The sequence below is a fragment of the Triticum dicoccoides genome, chromosome 3B (genome assembly GCF_002162155.2).
Source record: "Triticum dicoccoides isolate Atlit2015 ecotype Zavitan chromosome 3B, WEW_v2.0, whole genome shotgun sequence".
NCBI lineage: Eukaryota > Viridiplantae > Streptophyta > Magnoliopsida > Poales > Poaceae > Triticum > Triticum dicoccoides.
Window position 1 is genome coordinate 777426318 of NC_041385.1, and position 5458 is coordinate 777431775.

The following is a 5458-nucleotide window of genomic DNA, read 5'->3' on the forward strand; positions in this document are numbered from 1 at the left end:
TTTGAACAACTAAACCAATAGCTAAAACCTTGGTGTGATCCAAATTGAAGCCGGTAAAAGTAGCCAAGAAGACAAATTGGGCCAGGCTTCACCAAGATTCTGCATACTCCTCTTCTTGATGTTCCAGATACCAAGATCTTTCTGTAACATTGGGTTGTACAAGGAAGCCTCGTTTGTGAGGTAGGCACAATTTGGTTTGAACACTTGAAAGTCACTTGTCGGAACACATATGGCAGCGTTGAGACCGAGGAAGAGCGCGTGGTCTCCAATGTCCCTTAGCTCCACCAGCTTCTGCCTCTTAATGTCAACCTTGAAGACCAGGAACTCATTCGTGCTGACCTCGTCAACAAGTTGATGAGGCATGTCAACACCTTCGCGGAGCAGCTGCGATAGTGCAATGTCGTAGTCTTTGCAGTTGGCTTCGGAAAGTTCTTCGTTTTCATCGTTTTCGGCCTCAGTGGGCTCATCTTGGTCATCGGTGCTGCCTTGAGGGAGCTCGTCCTCTTCATCGTTTGTCTCTAGCTCATCAATTAGCTTGTCGTTGTCATCTTCGCCAACCAAATCTGCTCCATCATGGCATATATGGTTCACATTTTTTTTGTAAGTCTTGTAATACTTGAGTGGAGTATCCATGTGTTCCCAGTTCCTCCAGACCTGCAGTAGTTCACCTGATGGCATGAGGACGAGGTGCATGTTATGTACAACTTCCCAGCGATCTGTCACGACTCACGCCGCGCATGACCGTGGTCACCATTGGTGAAGGCCCATTAAGATCCAAAGTACATATGGAACCATCGAAATATAGAACGCAGAATAAACCATCCTTGTCATTATAAAGAATGTCGTAAACATGATTTCCAAGTTCTGAAAGCACTGGCAAAAGAAACCTTGAACACTCACGTCAGCTGCGGTGGAGATGGCGACCCGAGTATACTCCATATGGCGGAGGGCCGGAGAAGGGAACGCGGAAGGTGCCGCCGACGGAGGGCCAGGAGGGCGTAGTCGTTGGGCGCCTGCTCTAGCACGGCGCGGAGCCGAAGCTAGCGTAGGCGTCGCGCCAGGACGTGCAGACCGCAGGAGGTCCTTGGCAGGCCAGACCAATGGTCCTCGTCGTCGCCGGTAGCATCCGGTGGAGCGATCGATAACCGATGTCGTTGGGTCGCGTGGCTCTTGATGGCCAACAAGCTGACTATGGCGTCGACGACGGCGTCGGCGTCGGCGGAGGACAAGACTGCTCCCATATTGGCGTCTTCTTAGTCTTGCGTGGTATGAATCAGTGGTTATGCGAGCGAGCTAACGAGCAAGCCGGCCATGTATATCTAGGGCCACTCCTAAGCCGGCCATGTATCGGAGGCCGGCGCGTACCCGACTCCGGTCAGGCCACGTACGTCACCTGAGTCCAACTAGGAGTTGTGTCTTGAGTGGCTTCTCCATCACGCGTGAGTACTCGATACACCGGCAGGTGATGCATGACTCGCCGCATTATCAATTAAATCACGCGTAAGTACTGTCTGTTGCATCTTGCATCATGAATTGATCGTCAGTTAAAACAGCGGCACAGAGGGACATGACATGACACATGAGGCATATAAATTGAGCACTAAGAAGAACCAAGAGATGAATAAAATAAAGCAAAGCCCAATTCCTCAGCCCAATAGAATGGACACATGATGCAGATTAGTTGGCAAACATTTGATGATCTCAAGTTTTCCATCACTTAGCTACACTAAAAGTAATCTGAGGATTGGCGAGTGATGGAGCTGCAGAATGTGTTTCCGCAGTAATTCCAAGAAATACAAGGAACAAATTAGAAATGCAGTTAGTTCAAGGGCTTCAAGAATAGAACCCAGGGAGCTCACTTTCATACCCTGTTCTGACCCTGGACCCAGTTCAAGGAACTAAGAAGAACCAAGCTCGACTTGCCGTCATTAAGCAAATCGAAAACCATTTTTTGCCCAGTGCATGACAATGCAAATTAATTAAAGCTTAAAGAGACAACAATGGGCAGTAGTAAGTTCAATGGTCTAATTGCCGGAGCTGAATTCAAAATTTTGCAGAAATTGGGCCAACATTTAGCACCACTGAAAATCAAGGACCAGATTGCATGGCTAAGTAGTAAGACAGCAAGCGGTAGTTCGACTAAAGGTGATCTAACCTAGGAACAAGCTGTTTCAACTATTACAAGGCAAGGCATATCCAATATGACAAAGCAGATGACTAGAGTGTAATTAGGAGCAATTACTTAGCGGAAGCATAGCCTTGTTGGTCGGTCATCGATATCCCTAGAGTTGAACCAAGATCTGATGGCGCCTTATGGGATCTGTTCCAAGGCCAGCTGAGAGTCCGGGATGTTGATGGTGTAGCTGGAGAGTAGGTGGATGATCGTCAAAGGACGGTCAGCAACGAGGACAAATTTCTTGTCCTGCTTCATGAAATCGGCAGCTTCAGAGATCCTCTCTACTTTCATGTCCTTGTTGTTGCACTTGAAGATATGAGCAGACGAACCCAATTGTTCAGTGAAGTAGATGCAGTTTGCCTCAATGCCTGGGAACTTATCAGCATCGACAGCCAGGCACCTCTGATGACCCATGAAGATGGCACAGTTGTTGATGTTGTCCAAAGCCACAAGCTTACCTAACTCGATGTCTGCTTTAAAAACCAAGATCAATCCCTCTACATTCCCGACGAGCAGCGTTTCGGTAGCCAAACCCACCGGAAAACAAAGGTCGTTTGCATGTGGAGACATCAGCGAACAACATAACCGAGCAACCATGGCGTGACCTATAGTGTCTGAGTAGACACCGCCTACGACCGCCTTACGGAGGCTGCCATAAGCTACTTGCGGAACCTCGTGGACTACGAAACTCTCATCGTCGGGGTAAGCAGTGTAAGTCTTGTGAGATGAGTCACTGAACAAGGTGAGCCCGAGCACAGAGCAGGCAAGGGTGATGACAGCAGCGGATCCCACCTCGGGGGGCACAGGTGCCACGAAACGGATGACGACACCCGTGAGAGGGTTGAGGATGCTGGCCTCGTGAGGAGGGCTTTTGTCCGCCAGAACCAAGTAGCCATTGCGAGTGGTAGCTACGACCTACGACATAGTGGTCGCTGAGCAGCGGGAGATTCCTATGGAGGAAGCGTCCGTTGTGAGTGTTCAGAAGGAGAAACTTCCCTTCGCTCTGGAAGTGCTCGTCGAGGATGATCCACTGGCGCGAGCGGAAGCGAGGGTCGGAGGTGTTTCTCATGGGGTCATCGATGGCGGCGCGCCAGCTGGGGCTCACGGCACGGAAGTGAATGTAGCAGTCAAGGTCATTGGTGGACAGTAGGGAGTCGGCGATGCGGCGAACAAGGTCAGGCGGAAGCGTGGACCATTTGGACCAGTCTTCCGCTATCATGGACGGAACCACCAGCGTGGCTTGGGGGAAACTCGGGTCTTCATTCACCTTTTTGACCGGCGGAAGAAGAGCAGGGGTGGCCAATGGCGGTAGAATGTCACCGGGCGCGGCCGCCATTGCCGCGCGCACAAGTTCGTGCGACATTAATGTGCCTCTTCTAGTCTAGTTACAAAACCCCAATGTCTGCCTCTAATCCTCCCTGTGAACAAAAGGTGCAAATTTGTAAATAGAACTGGAAATTATCACATAATCGCACAATAAAGGAAGAACCAGAGCAGGATTAAGTTACCAAATCTACATACCAGAGTGGCAGCACAGCAGATGAGATACAAACGGAGGAGGATAGCAACCGAATGGATAGGGGGAGGAGGGAGAAGCCGAGAAGCTATGGTGCCTGCCTGCCTTCTGGAAGCCGAGAAGCTACAGCATGGCCAGTTCAGTTGAATTCAGGGGTTGTGTGGATGAAGTCTTGACAAGCAGCTCCTCAGTCAGGCAGCAATCTTGACCTCATGCCACAAAATCCAACGCCTGAGAATGGTGCCTGAGTCAGACAGCTTTTGTGCAAGGCAACCAAACTGTGCACCCAAACTAGTATAGTAGTACTAGTACAAACCAGTCCACCAATTATTGGTCCGGTTTGAAAAAGCTGAAGCGAAAATATCTATCTCTTCTTATTCTTACTGAAAAATAAAGTAGTGTTCCCTCTTACATCAAACCCTTGGTGTGACTTACCTCGTCCCAACTCTTCGTTCGTCCTGCTCTGGTTTTCTTTCACTCTCTCGTTTTCTATTTAACAAGGTTTTCATTTGATGGCCCAATATCTGGTAACTCTCATTCTCTGCAATCAATATTTGGGAGCCCATTAAAATCGCGATCGATAATCAATCTTTACAAATCGATCTCTCCTTTCTTTCTGAATATCTCACCAATCAATATTTGGGAGCCCATTAAAATCATGATCGGTAATCAATCTTCATGATCAATCTCTACTTTCTTTCCGAATATCTTGGCAATCAATATTTTGGTACCCCAATAAAATCATAATAGGTAATCAATCTTCATGAATCAGGTAATCAATCTTCACCATCGATTAATCAATGGAAATCATATACTTTCCCCGCTCCATCCGCAATCCAATCAATCATGTGACATACATTGTTATTTTTTGTCCATGTCCTCCCTCCAAGACAAAATTAACACATTTTTTATCAAACCAATCCACGAGTAAATCATAAACATGGCATCCACAGTATGTCACTCATACCAATAACTAAACATGTGAGCACATACAAAGCATAGAATCGAAACATCTATTTCCAGAGCATATACGGCTAGCACATGAACAAGTATGTACGGGATGAATAAATCATACTCTTCGGTAGGCCAGGCTAGGGCCACAACAGTGCCAACGGCTTTAGCTTCCTTCGCAGCCTTCTTTTTGGTGGTGTCCTCTTCAGCCATGCGTTCGGTGCTGGGGAGCTAGTCAAAGCAGAGGATGGAGATGAGGAAGAACTGGGTGCAGTCACGCCGAGACGCCTGCCAAAAACCTTAGCACCCTTCTCCCTACGCAGGATCTTGAAGTACGAGGTTTCGAAGGCCTGCTCTCCCAATGGTCATGCATGCGGTTGACGGGATGGGATCGCCGGGGGCAACATAGCGAGACGAATAGTTGATGACGGCTAGGGTTACGCGAGGCGGGAGTTAGTGTGTTAGCTGCACTGTACAACGCCTCTTCGTTAATTAATCCAAGGTCAATTAACCGTTCCTGATAGGCAAAGCGCAAGAATAGGTTGACTGAGCTCGACTTGGCTCATGAACTTTCTCGAAGTTGCATGATCCTTCTTGAAGTAAACTTTAGATCTACCATGCCAACACCATGAACAAAAGCATGCGAGCCATTCCCCATTAGTAAGGAACAACCGTGCAACCAGGTAAGATGAGAACAAAGACATGTGTGGACACACATGAATGTTAACACTTGTATCAATCCGTCAATCGGTGGATTGAAAAACTGAAAGTACAGTAAACAATTTACCATACCCAGATGCCCCATTATCATTGTT

At 48.0% G+C, this 5458-nt stretch overlaps 1 pseudogene; it reads right to left on the reverse strand.

Moving 5' to 3' along the window:
- Positions 1 to 2311: 2311 nt before the first annotated feature.
- Positions 2312 to 3539, reverse strand: LOC119279993 (annotated as a pseudogene).
- Positions 3540 to 5458: the final 1919 nt, after the last annotated feature.